The sequence below is a fragment of the Thalassophryne amazonica genome, chromosome 10 (assembly GCF_902500255.1).
Source record: "Thalassophryne amazonica chromosome 10, fThaAma1.1, whole genome shotgun sequence".
Lineage (NCBI taxonomy): Eukaryota > Metazoa > Chordata > Actinopteri > Batrachoidiformes > Batrachoididae > Thalassophryne > Thalassophryne amazonica.
The window spans coordinates 90,617,383-90,637,048 of NC_047112.1; the positions used below are offsets into that span (position 1 = coordinate 90,617,383).

Sequence of the window (19,666 nt, forward strand, 5' to 3'; positions counted from 1 at the left end):
GTTGGAGCCATGATTCATGTCAGTCCACTTGGTGCAACAGCTCTCCAAGGTGTGATCACTCCTTTTTAGATGCAGACTAATGAGCAGATCTGATTTGATGCAGGTGTTAGTTTTGGGGATGAAAATTTACAGGGTGATTCCATAATTTATTCCTCAGAATTGAGTGAGTCCATATTTTTTCCCTCTGCTTGGTTTAAAAAAGTAACCGTTACTGACTGCCACAACTTTTTTTCTTGATTTCTTATAGTGTTTCTTAAAGCCAGAAAGTTGCCATTTGAAATGACTTTAGTTTTGTGTCATGTCTGTGATTTGCTTTTTTTCTACAAAATTAAACAACTGAATGAACATCCTCCGAGGCCGGTGATTCCATAATTTGCCAGGGGGGTTATACAAAAATAAGGTCAAACGTCTGAAAAGTATATACTTTTATGCAGTCAGTAGTTGGTTGTGGCTCCTTTTGAGTGAATTACAGCATCAATGCAGCATGACGTGGAGCCAATCAGCCTGTGATACTGCTGGGGTGTGATGAAGGCCCAGGTGGCTTTGATACCAGCCTTCAGCTCATCTGTATTGTTGAGTCTGGTTGACAATACACCATAGAGTCTCTCTGGGATACTGTCCATGGGGCCAATCACGTACAGTGATATTGTGGTCAGCAAAGCAGTTACTAGTAGTTTTGGCACTGTGGGCAGGTACCAAATCCTGCTGGGAAAGGAAGTCAGCATCTCCATCAAGACTCTCAGGTTATGGAAGCATGAAGTGCTCTAAAATCTCCTGGTGGGCAGCTGCATTGATTTTGGACTTAAAAAACACGGCGGACCAACACCAGCCAGCAGATAACATGGCACCCCAACTCATCACTGACTGTGGAAACTGTGGAAACACTGGACCTCAATCAGCTTGGATAATGTGTCTCTCCAGTCTTCCTCCACTATGGGACTTTGATTTTCAATGAAATGTAACATTTACTTAGTTTGGACCACTGAGCAACAGTCGAAGTTATTTTTCGCCTTAGCCTGGGTTAGACCCTTCTCACAGTCTGTGGTTCAGGACGGGCTTGAGACTAGGAATGCAATACTTATAGTCCATTATCTGGACACGTCTGTGCATGGTGGATCTTGATGCACTGACTCCAGCTTCAGTCCACTCCTTGAGAAGCTCCCTCTAAGTTCTTGAATTGGCTTTGCTTGCCAATCTTCTCAAGACTGCAGTCATTCATGTTGCTTGTGCATCGTTTCTGACCATATTTTTCCCTTCCAGTCAACCTTGAACATGCTTTGATACACACTTTGAACAGTCAGCACTTTCAGCAATGACCATTTACGGCTTACCCTCCTTTTGGAGGGTCTCCATGTCTTCTGGACAACTGTCAAGTCAGCAGTCTTCCCCGTGAATGTGGTCATGTGTACTGAAACAGACAAACATTTATGGTATTTACACAGCAAAAATAGTGACTTACTCAAATTTGAAATGACATATTCTAATATGTTGAGATACAGTTTCCATTTTTTTGAGCTGTGGGACATAATTCTCAAAATTAGAATAAAGAAATATTTCAGTTTAAATGTAATGAATCTTGAATATACACATTTTTCACTTTCGAGCATATCTGATGAAAAAATATTGAACTTTTTCATCATATTCCAATTTTTTGAGATGCACCTGTAAAATTGTCTCTCCCTCAAACTTGGGTCCTCTACCAGAGGCCTGGAGTCAAGTGTCCTTTCCATTTCTGTGCCTTAGCTGGACTGCACTGATCTGGACAAAGGCCTCAGATGCTGTATTTGGAATCCACTGGATTCATGCTCCCAGTTTGGGCGTCACAGCTCTGAGAAAACACTATTACCACTGAGATCATTTTGGCCTTTACGTTCTACTCTAGTGCAGCAGATAAGAGAATATTGAGAGCGGAATCCTGCAAATGGTGATAAAAGCATCAAATTTGGCAGAAATAGTCCTCAGACAATCCTCTTTTGAAAAAACCAATTGGCCACTTGAATTTTCAGTTGGCGTTCAGGTAGAGGTCAATTTAAGAATTACACAGGAGTCAAAATTAAAAGATGCTCCAATCATATTGAAACCTATGCCACATTATTTGCCTGATCATAAAGATTCCAAAAAGGTATGCTGTGGACGGTCTGTAACTGAATTCGATGGAGTTATGGGATAAAACAGCAACAATGGTGACAAAGATCAGTGTTGGTTTGTACAGGGGTCAAAAGTTAAAGTTGCTCCAATTTTGGTAAAAAGTGATGCAAATTACTAGTTGAGTTAACATGGTTCTAAAAAGGAATAGTTTGAACCATGTATCATCCTTACTTATCACGTTACAGGGTAACCTATGTCACATGTCATAGAATCCAATAGACGTAGACCTTGTTTGACGTTTACATTGGAGACCAAGCATTCAACACTGTCAAAACTATTCCATTTATTAATGCTATTAGCTCAACCAATAATTTGCATCACTTTTTACCAAAACTGGAGCAACTTTAACTTTTGACCCCTGTACAAAATGACACTGACCTTTGTCACCATTCTTGCTGTTTTTATCCTGTAACTCCATAGAATTCAGTCACAGACAGTCCAAACTATACCTTTTTGGAATCTTTATGATCAGGCAAATAATGTGGAATATTTTTCAATATGATTGGAGCATCTTTTAATTTTGACCTCTGTGTAATTCTTCAATTGACCCCTACCTGATCACCGATTGAAAAGTCAAGTGGCCAATCGTTTTTTTCAAAAGAGGAGTGTCTAAGGAGTATTTCTGCCGAATTTGATGCTTTCATCACCATTTGCATGATTGTTTCAGTTATCTGCTGCACTACTTTTCCTAGCTTTTCCTTCAACTCCTGGTACTTCTCAGTCTTGTCATGTTCTTTCTCACTGATGTTGCTGTCACTTGGAATTTAAAGATAAACCACAACTGCTCTGTTCTGCAAATCGTCATCCACCAATATGACTGCTTAATCTCCCATTTGGACTTGGGGACAGAGTCCATAATCGGTAAAGATGTCCCTGTTCACTATCCCAGCTACTCGGTTGTGCCTTGCAGTGTACACTGTCTCAGGCAGTGATGCCAGCAATGCGTTACTTAGTAACGTGTTACTCTAATCTAACCACTTTTTTTTTATTAACGAGTAATCTAACGTGTTAATCTTTCCAAATAAGTAATCAGATTAAAGTTACTTCTCCATGTCACTGTGCGTTACTATTATTTTTGCATTGTTGCTCGATGGCAGCATTAAACTTGGTCTGTGGGCAGGGGGTCGGGGTTAACTGAAGCGCCCACTTTAAGCGAGCTGTGAATTTTTCATCCGCGGTTCTGCAGCAGCTATGACTCGTCATCACCTCTTAAAGCACGGTGACAACAGCACACCTGCACTGAGCTTTACAAAGACATTTTTATGCTTTTTTCACCTTTATTTAGAATTCTGAGCTGAGCCGGTCCGTATCTGCTCGCTAAAAACAGCTGATCCTCTGCAACGCGTCAACAACTAACACTATTTTCCACTCAAATGCACCTAAACTCTCTTTCTGAGCACCACATGATGTGAAAACACAATAAAACTTTCTTACCTGTAAATGTGGTCATGTTTTCTGCATAAATAAGTGTTATCCATTCTTTGTGCTCAAATGCCAAAGCAGGGGCGAATCCAGATGGAATGGGGGTGTGGGGCAAGGATGTGCCCCCCTCCCCCACAACACCCCTAGATTAAAGGTCCAGTTTTGAAGACTTTTTTTACTACAACTACTAATACTACTTAAAATAATAATAATTTTGACAAGTAAAATGTTTACAGAGAATTTAAATGTTAGAATTTAATAGTTTAATAGTTACATTTAAAAACAATGTAGGTTAGAAATTGCAAGTTTTACTGTTACAGTGCTGTCAACAGTTAAATATGAGGCCAAGAAAGAGGCCTTTATTTTATTTTTTATAAAACAAGTATTTATTTTCATTGAAGTCAAGAAAGGGTGACTATAAAGTGAGTTTTGGCAAAACGGGTATCATTGTCATGTTGAGGTGGCAGAGGGTTGTTGTCGGCAGCTGGGGAAAGTAACTAAAAAGGTAACTAGTAATCTAACTTTGATACTTTTACAATTGAGTAATCAGTAAAGTAACTAAGTTACTTTTTCAAGGAGTAATCAGTAATTGTATTACTTTTTCAAAGTAACTGGGAAGACTGGTCTCAGGTTGCATCTTGCACCCTGCTACTATGTGTTGGACTGTCTCAGGGCCACTTTTGCACAACCTGCACCTCAGTTCCTGTCTGCTATGTGGACCCTCATCTCTATGGACCTGATGCTCAGTGCCTGTTGTTTTGCTGACATTATCAGAGCCTCTGTGCTTCCTTCAGTCCAGCCTTCTCCAGCCACTGACAAGATTTCCTTTGACACAGGCTACTTCCTCAGACAAGGCTGGTTCATGTTCACAGCTGGAGATGAAATGTCTTGTCCAAGGATACAGACCGATAGCGTGACTGGAAGTCAAACTCCGGTCAACATACTGGTAGCCATGAGCTATTTGCTCTACAGCACTCATTAGGAATACACCACGACCAAGTTAATACACTACAAACTGATCAGATTTCATGTATGCCAAAAGCAGCTAAATACAGAAAGAAATTCTTACAATATTTCCAGTGTTACTCACATGAAGAAGGCTTTTTAGTTCTTTTAGGTCATGTAGATGCTGGAACTAGACATGTGGCAAATGAATTGGGGTACCTACAATTAAGCCTGCTTTGTAGAATATCTTACAATGATTACAATGAAATCCTTATTATAGTTTCAAATCAGTTTAGCAATGGTGGCTTCAGAATTGTTTTGTTTTTTTTGTTTGTTTTTTTTTTGGGGTTTTTTTGGGGGGGGGGGGGGGGATTTAAGTGAAATTGCAAGCTTTTTAAGGTAAATTTCAAGCGTCTATGGCATTCATGTTAAATCATATACACAATGCACAACTGATAGAACTGACAGCAGCAATTATATAAAAGTGCAACTGGGCAAACTTACTGGGAGAGCAACAGATGAGCAACACAGCTAACAACAAATGACACTATCAGGACAGAGGCTGCACTCCTTTAGTTGCAGTTATTCATTTTCAGCCTATCTGGCAGTTGGACTTTCTTCATCTTCTTTCTACTCCCATTAGGGGCTGCCGCAGCAGATCATCTATCTTCAGCTCACTCTGTCCTCTGCATCTTTCTATGTCATGCCAATCACCTGCATGTCCTCCCTTAGCACATTCATAAACCTCCCCCTTCACCTACTGCCTGCTAGCTCCCCTATCAGCATCCTTCTCTGTATATACCCTGGGTCCCTCCTCCGTACATGTCCAAACAATTACAATTGCGTGTCTCTCACCCTGAGTCCAAACCGTCTGACCTGTGCTGTCCCTCTGATATGTTATTTATCCCGACCCATCATTGTCACTCCTAAAGAAAATCACAGCCTCTTCAGCTCTGCCACCTCCAACTCCACCTCTTGTCTTTTTGTTAGTGCCACCACCTCTAAGCTGTACAGTATAGCTGCTCTCATTCCTGTCTTGTAGACTTTCCCCTTCACTCTTGGAGATATCTTTCACACATATCAAAAATCACACCTGCCACTTTTCTCCACCCTGCCTGCAACCTCTTCTTTCCCTCTTTTAGTGTAGCAAATAACTATTTACAAACGAATCCTTCAAATGGTGATGCAAGCACCAACTCTGGCAAAATTTCTCCTTGGGCATTACCCTTTGGGGAAAAAAAAATGGATTGGCCACTTGAATGTTCAATAAGCAGCCAGGTAGGGGTCAAATGAAGAATTACACAGGGGTCAAAATGAAAAGATGCTCCAATCATATTGAAATTATACCACATTATTTGTCTGAACATAAAGATTAAAAAAAGGTATAGTTTGGACCATCTATGACTGAATGTTATGGAGTTATGGGGTAAAAACAGCATGAATGGTGACAACAGTCAATTTCAGTTTGTACAGGGGTCAAAAGTTAAAGTTGCTCCAATTTTGGTAAAAAAAGTGATTCAAATTATTGGGTGATTTAATAGGGTTTTAAAAAGGAATAGTTTGGACCATGTGTCATGCTTAGTTATCACATTACGGGGTAACATATGTCATATGTCATAGAATCCCATGGACCTTTACTTTGGAGAACAAACATTCAACACAGTCAAAACTATTCCATGGAGGGCAAAGAGTAATGTCTAAGAAGTATTTTTACCGAATTTGGTGTTTGCATTACCATTTGAAGAACTGTTTCGGTTATCTGCTGCACCATTTAACCCACTCTCCATTAATTTGGACGGTTGACCCCAAGTATTTAAACTCATCTGCCTCAACCACCTCCACTCCTTCAAACCACACTATTCCCCCTCATTCCCACACACACTCCCTCCTGCTCCTACCGACTTTCATTCTCCTCTTCTCCAGAGCGTATCTCTACCCTCATCTGCTCCCTGATGTGATTACAGATCACAATGTCACCTGCAAGCATCAAACTCCACAAAGACTCCTGTCTGACCTCAACTGTCAACTTGACCATCACCAGTACCAAATCCATTTCCACCTTGAATACATCTGTCATTCCTACTCTGCATCTCACCGCTGTCACAACGTCCTTGTACATCTCCTGTCCCACCCTAATATAATTCTCTGCCACTCTGGACTTCCTCCTGCACACATTCACCAAAACTCTTCTCTTGGCATCCTGTCATAGGCTTTTTCTAAATCCACAAGCATACAGTGTAACTCCTTCTTACCTTGTCTATCCTTTTCCTTTAGCAGTCTCAGAGCGCACACTGCTTCTCTAGTGCTCCTTCTCAACATGAAACCATATTGTTGTTCACAGATCTTCACCTCTTTTCTCAACCAAGATTCCATTAACCTTTCCCATTACTTCATGCTGTAGCTAATCAGCTTTATGCCTCCATAGTGACTCCTTTTGAACCCTCCTAATCAGCCAGTGAGAATTTGCGGTAAAATAACAAATCCTGTGAATATCTTCACCATATTTTATGAACGTTTTTCCTTTAGAAAAACTGGTTGCTAATCCAGCATCTCATGACCTCCATGCTGAATTTCGCACTTAAATCTCGAGTTTGTGTTCAAAGTGTCATTCGCCCAGTGTCTTGAAAAGCAGTTCAAATCAAAAGTTTCTCTGTATTTCCCACTGTTGTACAAGTTCAAAGTAATCAGGCCCAGTTCTGATCAGTGCGGTACACCTTTTTTTTCCCCTCTGTCTGTCCTTGTGAATTCATGCTGCATCAAAAGATCTTCAGCAAAGAATGGTCATTACACCCCAAAACCAGAACGCTGAACAACACGCAGGCATTTAAATGACCCTACAAGACACAGCCGGAGAAATTAAGCTGGAAAAAGTCACTGTGCAGCTATCTGCTCCAAAGACACGTGACGCTGTTGCTCCTCCGCATAAAACCTTCTCAATTCTTAAGTCTTTAAAATTTTTAACTTTTCTCAATTTTGTATTTTTACTTGGATATGGTACACAGTTGCAAATGGCTGTTGTGGAACTTTGGTCGCAAAACTGTATTGTTATTTTTAAGTGAGTACACAGCGTATATTAGGTAGACTACAATACTGTTTCTCCAGTTTCAGTTTCACCAGGTTCTGGTTGGAGTTGTTTGTGACGGAAATAATCTTTTTTAAATAAAGCTAGCACAACAAAGCAAATGGAATAATGAAAAATATTAATGCTTCTTGTGCTATGTGAGTGACATGAATTTTCTCAAGTGATCCCAGTGCAGTACACAAGCAATATCTCATGGTTGCCATGGAAACTGGGGGGAGGGAAGCACTATAGGAAAAGATCAGTCTGGATCAGACTGGAATGGAGGTGGTGGTGATAAAGGATTTTGAATGGAAAAATGTCCATTTTCTAGCGGGTTGACATAAATTTGAGGGGGCTGCAGCCCAATCAAGCCCAACCCTGGAGCCGCCTGTGATTTTTTTTTGTTGTTTTTTACAAACTAGTGATGCATGACTCAAATGTAACAGCTGTTGTTGGTGTTTGTCATCAGGCAGTATGCAGATGTGACAACAAGAAAGTTGATTAGTATCATTTAGCTGTTTCTTACCAGCTCAACATCACAGATGCTAGGGGAGCTACGACCACTACCTTTGCACCCCCGCCCCCCCAGCCCAGGACTAAACCAAACCATCTTTTTTAGTTTGCTTAGATGACCCCAAAACACAATCAGGATATTCCCAAATATAAAAACTGGCCTCAAGCCAGTTATCCAAGATCAAATGTTAAATATCACAGAGATTCAATGGGAAGACTATTGCAGGTCACAGCAAACTCATTTGTGCTTAAACTAAATTCATTCATGGGTTTAAGATTCAAAATGGCGTCCAAAATGGCCACCAAAAGACCTTTATCATTGAATCTCTGTGATATTTAAGTTGTTTATATGTTGTTTAAAGGTGTTTTAGTGAAAAACCCTATTTAGGCGGCCATCTTGGACACCATCTTGGATAACTGGCTTGAGGCTAGTTTTTATATTTGGGAACATCCTGATTGTGTTTTGGGGTCATCTAAGGAACCTAAAAAAGTTGGTTTGGTTTAGTCCTGGGGGGGTGCAAAGGTAGTTGTCGTAGCTCCCCTAGTAAGAACCAGAACCTTCAGGTTCTTCTTGCACACTGACTGCTGCAGTTCTCTACAAAGCACTTTGAATCGGTGACAGTCTCCTACTGTCTTCTGTGACAGTCGCTTCTTACAAAACACAGCTGAATGGCACAGAGCACAACTTCCATCCTTCAAGGATCAGCCCATATATTTATTATTTATAGCTTCTACACAGTAACTACTACAAACTACTGTGATCATCCTGGAAAACAGGCAGCCAGAACAGTTCTGTCATACCAGCAACACCATATTCCACTGAAGCCGCCTGTGAAGACATTCCTGAACAAATGGCATTTATTGTCCCCACAAGAAATAAATTATAGAATTTTTTTTTCTTTTTTGCACACATGCAGGCTACATTTGAGGCCTAAGCATCGCATTGTATCGCAGGTAAAATGATGCACAATACAGCATTTCTATTTATTAATTAAAAAAAAACTGCAAAACGCGCACGATCGCAGCGCGTAGTGGCCGTGTGGCGCACGGGCATGACAGCATGCGTGTTAATTGCAGACGAAAATGCGCGCAGAGAACAAAGAATCTGGCCTCTCGTACACACACGTTTACTGTCAGCGTGCAAACGGCGTTTTAAAAAGAATCTGATTCAAAAACGACGAGTGACAACCTGTCCGTTTGACACCGGGATTTGCGCATTTCCAAAAAACAAAAAAAGAAAGCAAGTGTCAGTCAGTGCATCCGGAGCGCGCGGCGCGTACATATGCGATGGATGGATCAGCAGATCTGTGCGGCTCAGTGATCAATGAGAGGCGTGACACGGTGACAAGGTCATCGGCTGAGCGTGGAAATGACGAACAATCAGCGCTGAGAGCCACAAATGTCAGAAAGCTGAGAAAAAAAAAATTACAAAAAAACCAAAATCACTACACCTGCTCGTCGGCTCCGTGATCCCTTTGTGTGGCTGCTACTGCTGCGAGTGCACGACGTGGAGACGCACGGAGGAGCGCACCGACGGTCTCCCGCACAGCTGCACGCGTGCCAGATGGAGACGGAGGGTGTGGCCGCGAGAGGACGGCAAGCTACGGCCAGAAAACACGCGCCCCTGGCACGGCGCACGCACGTTACCGGGACGTCAGATCCGTTCAGTGATTAAAGAGCAACACGCAAAATTAATTATTTCTCTTTTTCTCAATTCGCATTTCGCGTGAACATTATGAAGATGATACAGTGGAGAGAAGTTAACGTGTTTTACAAGCGAGAAAGACAGAATTTTAGTTTTGCTGCCGTTTCATTCATGTGCAGATCTTCCATTCTTCGATGACGTCACAAAAGAGAGCTCAAAGGAGTTTTTATTTATTTATTTATTTTTTTACAACCTCAGTCACGTTAAAATGTTTGCAATCAAGCTCCTGACTGGTCTATACTTTGTGAGAAACTCTAATTTAAATAGAAAAAGAAGCTTGCATCCAGCGGCGGCGCCAGGAAATTTTTGTTGGAGGGGCTGGGGGAGACTGGGGTAAAAGTTGGAGAGGGCTCCACAAAATGTCGTCGAAATGAACAATATATAGTAAATTGCTTTATAAATACCAAGGTATATGTTTTAGTCACCCATGCTCCTCTAAAATGTGGTAAAATTTACCAGTAATAAAATTCTAAAGATAAGTGCAGTTTTAAGAGTGACCGTAATAAATATTTAGGAAACCTAAAATTTTGGAGTATGGAGTTAAATTTGTCTCATTAATACTTGCAAATGCACAGAGGGTGATTTACAAATATCCTTTGATTTGTACACGTGCTTTGTGATCCATAAACACAAATTTCTGATTTGTAACGTGTGGGTTTTTACAAAAATGTTTTTTTGCAAAACTGAAAATTCTGTTTGTGAAGGGTGATTCAGCATTGGTGGCTCACCAAACACACATTCATCACTTTGCTCAGTTACACAATATTGAGACATTGTCAGCGCAAAACTGCAGTTGAGATCCACAAATATGTCAGTCGCTATTCACATTATTGGCAGAATTATTGAGGGGGCTGAGGGGGGGGCTTGGCTCATTATTGGGGGGCTTAAGCCCCCCAAGCCCCCCCTTGGTGCCGCCACTGCTTGCATCTTTGTAATTGTTGGCACATTATAGTAGAGCCTATGAAGAAACATGATCAGCAGGTTATGTTTATATGTCTATACCTAGATATATAAAAATAACACACTGGGGCTCTTGGTGAAATTCTGTTGTATCTGCATTAATGGCAAATGTCCATCAGGTGGAGATATTGCTCCATTTCAAGAACTTGGAGTACAACGTACTGTGGGACACAACCACAGAACTGTTGCTTATAATGGCGAGCACATCCAGAAAGTATCCACAGTGCTTCACTTTTTTTCACATTTTATGTTACAACCTTATTCCAAAATGGATTAAATTATTTTTTCCCTCATAACTCCACACAATACCCCGTAATGATAATGTGAAAAAAGCTTGAGATTTTTACAAATTTATTAAAAATAAAACAGCAACAAAAAGAAAGAAATCACATGTACATACGTATTCACAGCCTTTGCAATGAAGCTCAAAATTGAGCTCAGGTGCATCCTGTTTCCACTGATCATCCTTGACATGTTTCTGGAGCTTAATTGGAGGCCACCTGGGGTAAATTCAGTTGATTAGACATGATTTGGAAAGGCACACACCTGTTTGCATATAAGGTTCCTCCTGGTATCTGTCTACATATAATATCCCTCTCACCCCGCCTATGTATATATAAAATCAGTTTCAGCTGCTTTGGTGTTAATGAAATTAACAACCGGTGCACTAGAGGGGTAACAATGAGACAACAGGTGGTGACCACTGACATTTTTTCCCCTCATCTTTTCTGACTGATTTTTCACTAGTTTTTTATTTGGCTGGGGTCACTGTCACTACTGGTAGCATGGTGCCGTACCTGGACCCTACAGAGGTTGCACTGTTAGTCCAACTCCTCCAGATTGGTATCAGTACATGTTATTGCCAGGTTTTCTGTGTCTCCCAGCACAGTCTCAAGAGTATGGAGGAAATTCCAGGAGACAGGTTTTTTACTCTTGGAGAGCTGGACAGGGCTGTAGAAGGTCCTTAAGCCATCAACAGGACTGGTATCTGCTCCTTTGTGCAAGGAAGAACAAGATGAGCACTGCCAGCGTTCTACAAAATGACCTCCAGCAGGCCATGGCATGAATGTCTCTGACCAAACAATCAGAAACCGACTTCATGAGAGGGACCTGAGACCTGAATAGCAGCCAGGGTGCTGCTGTCTATTAGGTATGAGGATGAAATACTTGGACCCACTGTCAGACCCTACACTGCTGCAGTAGGTCCTGGGTTCCTCCTGGTGCACGACAATGCCCAGCTTCATGTGGCAAGAGTATGCAGCCAGTTCCTGGAGGATAAAGGAATTAATACCATTGATTGGCCCCATGCTTGCCTAACCTAAATCCAATAGAACAACTCTAGTACATTATGTTTTGATCCATCCAAAGTCACCAGGTTGCACCTCAGACTGTCCAGGAGCTAAGTGATGCCCTGGTCCAGATCTGGGAGGAGATCCCCCTGGACACCATCTGTCATCTCATTGGGAGCATGGCCCTGACATCATCAGGCATGCATACAAGTAGGTGGGGGCCACAGAAAATACAGAGTACCATTTAGAGTTGCTCTCCCCCCAACTCCCGTGACCCTTGACTGTAGTAAGTGGGTATAGAGTATGAATAAATGCTTTTAATTAATCACAAACCTTACAATTAATTCGATTTTTTTTAAGCGCATGGCAGCACCAAGGACAAAAGCTATGTGACCAAGAGAAACTTGATCTATAACTTCACATTTGTATTTCATAGTAACCCTACATCTGCCACCAGGTATTTAAAGTAACCGTTCCAAGTGAGTGATTTCAGTCATTCAAGGTCAACTGTTTTATGACCAACAGAATGGCAGCATGTGGCTTTGTACAGGTGTTTCAGAGTAATCATAGGAGTAGCTTTAACCAATTCTTTGAGAGGCTAAATATTCCCAATAGGTATTGTGTCCACATATTTTCTTCCCATACAGACACAATGGACCAAAATCTATTCTGCCACATGCACCACCACGTACAGGTGTAAGTTAGATACAGTGAAACCTGATGTTGAGTCAATTTGAAATTTTCCTGCCTTCATTACATCTGTAAAAAAAAAAAAAAAAAAAAAAAAAAAAAAAAAAAAAATCAGTATTGGAACATTTTCCAAAGGTTTCATAAAAATTGCAATAATATTTGTAAAAATACACTCAACAAAAATATAAACGCAACACTTTTGGTTTTGCTCCCATTTTGTATGAGATGAACTCAAAGATCTAAAACTTTTTCCACATACACAATATCACCATTTCCCTCAAATACTGTTCACAAACCAGTCTAAATCTGTGATAGTGAGCACTTCTCCTTTGCTGAGATAATCCATCCCACCTCACAGGTGTGCCATATCAAGATGCTGATTAGACACCATGATTAGTGCCATGGCTGCTGCTAAGGTTTTGCAGGCCCTAAGCAACTGGTCAGGGAGCCCCCCCCCAAAAAAAAACACACACACACACACACACACACGTTCTACTCAAACTGTTACTATTTATTAAAGCATTTAAGTTTAGCGTTTAAAGCTACATCAAATCAGCACAGCCAACGCAACCTAGCTTAAGCAGCACCACTGAACATTAAGTAATCAAAACAACTTAAACCTTTAACACGTACTTACCAGCAAGGGATGCACGGGCATCATCTTTTTGTTTCTTTTTCCTCCGTTTTTCAGCTCCAGACTCCTGCTGTCACTTCATTGTTTAATTGTAGCATAGTGGCAACTTGTTGACTCGTGTCAGAATCGAATGTGGGCTAGCAGTGCTACTTCAGTTAGGTGCAGGGTTGCCAGATTGGGTGTTTTCCCATCCAATTGGTTTGTTTAGGGTAAAAATATGGCACTGGACGAGTTTTTTGTATAGAATTGCCAGACACATTTTAAAAATCAGTTCAAATTGCGCAGGATTTAGTGCCTCCATGCATTTTTGAGCATTTATTGGACTGGAAATCGTCACATCTGGCAACCCTGCTTAGGCGACACAGCAGACAGAGAAAGACGCAAACAGGGCTGTACCATTTCAGGGAATCAGGGCGGGGGTGGATGGGGGCTTTATATTAGGCAAAAAAAAAAAAAAAACTGTTAAGTAATGGGTAGGGGCCTACACAATGTTTAAAGACAAAAACGATGGGCCTATTCATAAATAATTCATATTGATTTTGAAATGTAATAATCAGTGTTGCCACAGTTACTTTGATAAAGTAATCCAATTACTGATTACTCCTTGAAAAAGTAACTTAGTTACTTTACTGATTACTCAATTGTAAAAGTAACTAAGTTACTAGTTACTTTTTTGGTTACTTTCCCCAGCTGCCGCCAACAACCCTCTGCCACCTCAACATGATAATGATACCTGTTTTGCCAAAACTCACTTTATAGTCACCCTTTCTTGACTTCAATGAAAATAAATACTTGTTTTTATAAAAAGTAAAATAATCTTTCTTGACCTCATATTTAACTGTTGACAGCACTGTAACAGAAAAAACTTGCAATTTCTAACCTACATTGTTTAGAAATGTAACTATTAAATTCTAACATTTTTCTAACATTTAAATTCTCTATAAACATTTTACTTGTCAAAATTATTATTTTAAGTAGTATTAGTAGTTGTAGTCAAAAAAAAAAAAAAAAAAAAAAAAAAGGCTTCAAAACTGGACCTTTAATCAATCAATCAATCAATTTTTTTTTTATATAGCGCCAAATCACAACAAACAGTTGCCCCAAGGCGCTTTATATTGTAAGGCAAGGCCATACAATAATGATGTAAAACCCCAACGGTCAAAACGACCCCCTGTGAGCAAGCACTTGGCTAATCTAGGGGTGTTGTGGGGGAGGGGGGTACATCCCTGCCCCACGCCCCCATTCCACCTGAATTCGCCCCTGCTTTGGCGTTTGCGCACAAAGAATGGATAACATTTATTTATGCAGAAAACATGACCAGATTTACAGGTAAGAAAGTTTTATTGTGTTTTCACATCATGTGGTCCTCAGAAAGAGAGTTTAGGTGCATTTGAGTGGAAAATAGTGTTAGTTGTTGAGGCGTCGCGGAGGATCAGCTGTTTTTAACGAGACGATACAGAGCGGCTCAGCTCAGAATTCAAAATAAATGAGAAAAATAAAGCATAAAAATGACTTTGTAAAGCTCAGTGCAGGTGAGCTGTTTTCACCGCGCTTTAAGAGGTGAGAACGAGTCGTAGCTGATAAAAAGCTCACAGCTCGCTTAAAGTGGGCAGTTCAGTCGAACCCCGACCATCTGCCTACAGACCAAGTTTAATGCTGCTGTCGACCCACAATGCAAAAATAATAGTAACGCACAGTGACTTGGAGAAGTAACTTTAATCTGATTACTCATTTGGAAAGATTAACGCGTTAGATTACTCGTTACAAAAAAAGTGGTTAGATTAGAGTAACACCGGCATCACTGGTAATAATGTAATAATTTCAACACATTTTTCAGTCAGTTGGAGCAAACTAGTGCAACATGGTTGGTGCCCCACGTAGGCTGCGTAGTCTGCTTATGCCGAACGGCGGCGCTGATTAGTGCACAGGTGTGCCTTAGACTGTCCATAATAAAAGGCCACTCAGAAAGGTGCAGTTTTGTTTTATTGGGGGGGGATACCAGTCAGTATCTGGTGTGACCACCATTTGCCTCATGCAGTGCAACACATCTCCTTCACACAGAGTTGATCAGGTTGTCAATTGTGGCCTGTGGAATGTTGGTCCACTCCTCCAATGGCTGTGCGAAGTTGCTGGATATTGGCAGGAACTGGTACACGCTGTCGTATACGCCGGTCCAGAGCATCACAAACATGCTCAATGGGTGACATGTCCGGTGAGTATGCCGGCCATGCAAGAACTGGGACATTTTCAGCTTCCAAGAATTGGGTACAGATCCTTGCAACATGGGGCCGTGCATTATCCTGCTGCAACATGAGGTGATGTTCTTGGATGTATGGCACAACAATGGGCCTCAGGATCTCGTCACGGTATCTCTGTGCATTCAAAATGCCATCAATAAAATGCACCTGTGTTCTTCGTCCATAACAGACGCCTGCCCATACCATAACCCCACCGCCACCATGGGCCACTCGATCCACAACATTGACATCAGAAAACCGGTCACCCACACGACGCCACACACGCTGTCTGCCATCTGCCCTGGACAGTGTGAACCGGGATTCATCCATGAAGAGAACACCTCTCCAACGTGCCAAACGCCAGCGAATGTGAGCATTTGCCCACTCAAGTCGGTTACAACGACGAACTGGAGTCAGGTCGAGACCCCGATGAGGACGACGAGCATGCAGATGAGCTTCCCTGAGATGGTTTCTGACAGTTTGTGCAGAAATTCTTTGGTTATGCAAACCGATTGTTTCAGCAGCTGTCCGACTGGCTGGTCTCAGACGATCTTGGAGGTAAACATGCTGGATGTGGAGGTCCTGGGCTGGTGTGGTTACACATGGTCTGCGGTTGTGAGGCTGGTTGGATGTACTGCCAAATTCTCTGAAATGCCTTTGGAGACGGCTTATGGTAGAGAAATGAACATTCAATACACGAGCAACAGCTCTGGTTGACATTCCTGCTGTCAGCATGCCAATTGCACGCTCCCTCAAATCTTGCGACATCTGTGGCATTGTGCTGTGTGATAAAACTGCACCTTTCAGAGTGGCTTTTTATTGTGGACAGTCTAAGGCACACCTGTGCACTAATCATGGTGTCTAATCAGCATCTTGATATGGCACACCTGTGAGGTGGGATGGATTATCTCAGCAAAGGAGAAGTGCTCACTATCACAGATTTCGACTGGTTTGTGAACAATATTTGAGGGAAATGGTGATATTGTGTATGTGGAAAAAGTTTTAGATCTTTGAGTTCATCTCATACAAAATGGGAGCAAAACCAAAAGTGTTGCGTTTATATTTTTGTTGAGTGTATATTTGAAAGTTCATGTCTCAAGCCCACTTTTCCACTGTTCTGCCTACATTAAATGTTTTCTATATGAGGTCAAGCTCAAACCCAACAAATATGGACAAATTCAAAAACTGACAACTTGATAAAACTGAATGGGATGTACTTCATTTTTGGTGCACATACGTAAAGCATGTCTAAGCTTTTACCAAGTTTAGAAAAATCTATTTGGGGGGGTGTTTGTTGTGAGATTTTCTTTATGCAGATTTTATTCCCCAGAACTGTTAGACTAAATCAGACTTCCATCATGGAGGTCATTCTTTCAACTCATCTTGTGGTAGGTTTGGTGTTCACAAGGATTAGTCAAAAACCTGCAATTTTCATAAGAGAACCCTTTGAATTTTGGCGTGGATCCTGATCACCCCACTTTTAACATTGCAAGATAAGGCATTTATCGTTTTGACCAATTCCTCTGGAATAAAGTATGGACCTCTGCGTTTATACCTTCAGGTTGAAGAGTTGAAAGCTAATTCAAAGCTAGTTCCACTAATCAACAGCTAACTGAACAATGGCGCACACCTGACCGAGCCGATCTGCTCTGATTGGTTCAGGGACAAATGGGAAAAGAGCAGCATGTTGGGTCCTGATGGACAAGGATTGGGACACATTGGTTTAAACAATAATAATGCAACAACGCGTGTGGGGCGAATATATTAATTTTACCAGACAGAAAAAAAATTACATGGAGCACTGAAGGGAGTCTATAGCACAAGTAAATACATCAAACAGGTGATTTTTTTTTTTTTTTTTTGTACTGATGGATCTGAGTTAAAGGTGGGTACAGATTAAACAGCTTTATCAGATATTTAGAAACAACTGTACAAATAGAACATTCTGTGGGATAGTGCAAACAGCAAAGCACAGACAAGCAAGTAATGGACGAAGCTTGAGGGGATCCAAGCCTGGTGTTGTTGGGAGGATCGAGTAATGTTGACACTGTGGCGTTAAAGTGGATATGACACCTAAAAAATTAGGTAAAACTGATATAAATATCAAAATATACATACAGTATAGTAAGTTTAAAGTGGTTTTAATTATTATCAGAGAAATAAAGTTTGTACAGCTTCTCAAAAGTGTGTTTCTTGGAAAGCGCGCAGGCAGCGTTCCATCAGCGGTCACGTGATGCCGTGACGTCACAGCGTGTAGAGTCCCATCTTTGTCTGTTCGACTGACAACGGGAACAGATAGACCTCAGCATGGACAGTGATGAGATCGAGAACTTTTCTGACGCCTCTTCAAGTGTGGATTGTTTCTGTGAGAAAATCGAGACTGACTCGGATCCTGAGGATGTCGCAGCAGAGATTAGACCCTACAGATTGGAGCCGTATCTTTCGGACGAACATTCAAACCAGGAGCATTCTGGCAGCGAAAATAATGCCGACAGAGCTTATGGCGGAGCCGAAGCAGAGGCAAGAGACGTGCCAATTCCGATGGATTTTGAAAGGCTGCAGAAAACAGAATGGTAAGGAAGGCTTTGATTTTTGTTGCTGCTGTTTATAACACTGTAATTATAGCATTTTTGATTCTAGCGTCTGTTTACCGCCTTTGTTATTTTTCCGGAGCTGCGATAGTGTAGCTATTACTTGCGGACCACCGTCATTATCTTTGGGTTTTTGCCATTTTCGAGTGCCAGGCATTGCATTCATCCGTGTTTAGTTATGTTATTTTCAGGAAAGAATAGGAAATGAATGGCGAAAGTTTTGAAAAAGATCACCGAAAACAACAGTGAACATGGCGCCGCTGTGTTTACTACGTATTGCACTGATATTTTTACAAGTTCCCTGACCATTTCAAGATTATTGTGAACATATTATTTGGGGTTGACATTTTAGGTGTTCCTGTGAGCAGTGAGAACATGGAGATGGTAGAGGAAAGTGTCTGCTGTTGGGAGCAAATGTGGGTGTGCGAGCGGAGCGAGCAGCAGCCTGACATTTCGTGCATCACAAAACACCGCGGCTTTTGATCAGTCTGCCTGGACTTGAAAAGGTTAAAACCTTTTGCCCTTGTGTTTGTGCAATATCCTGTGACACACTGGTCAGGCATATCGAAAAACAAGTCCCTGAGAGCTGTGTTTAATCAAAGTTTCTGTCGCTAAAAAAAGTGTAAACAACGGCCACCAAGCGCGCAAGCCGATATGGTCTACAGGCAGTGACGTATTTCAGATTCGGTGCTTAGCGAGAAGCTGGTCACGGGGCGCGCAGATTTTTCAGTGGCGGGATGTTCAAATGTAGTATATAACAGGAGAACTGTGTCATTTTCCCAAAACGCTTAGGTTGACCGAATTATATAACCTTTGTTACATGTAATAAGACTATGTTGTATTTAAGTGTCATATCCACTTTAATTCCACTGATGTTCTGTGAGGCAGGGGGATCATATCAGGTGGTGTCAAGGTTCACTGCAACACTTCCACCTTATTGAAGGAAGACTAGCTGTGAGTGGCTGAGCGTTGCTGTGCTCCGACACCAGCCTGTTATTACACCATATGGTGCCAACAGATGGAGATCTGGCTGCAAGATGTCACTGATGTGAAGCTGCAGATTTCCTCGGACAAAAATCAGCTGTGATCTGAAATGATAAGACGACTGCCCAGACCAGCACACCGACTCAGCAAAAACGAGTGCTCTCCAGGAGACGTGGTGGACAGAACGTTCAGCTCGATGTCAGCATACTCTGAGGCGCTGACTGGGCTGACAGATGTGAACTTTCATTCAAATAAAATTATGTTGCTCTATCATCTGTGACCATGCGACCTCCAGCTGGTGCCCATCACTGCCTGCAAGTCTGGTGCATCTAAACCTGACGCTAATATGATCTTGTGTGAATAATCTTCGGTGTAAGCCGTCTACATGCTGTTCTGGTGTCTCTTCCCATCACATAATAGCTGTTACTTCAGTTGTCTGGTAGCAACTGCAAACGCCACAAAGACAACATGACAGTCTCATCTTCCT

At 41.5% G+C, this 19,666-nt stretch overlaps 1 long non-coding RNA gene across 1 annotated transcript; it reads left to right on the plus strand.

Annotated features, from left to right (window-relative positions):
- The first annotated feature begins 498 nt into the window (after positions 1 to 498).
- On the plus strand, positions 499 to 19,666 carry LOC117519179. Its single transcript, XR_004563197.1, has 3 exons — positions 499 to 582; positions 8,617 to 8,621; positions 19,655 to 19,666. It is a non-coding gene; the product is annotated as an uncharacterized LOC117519179 (long non-coding RNA).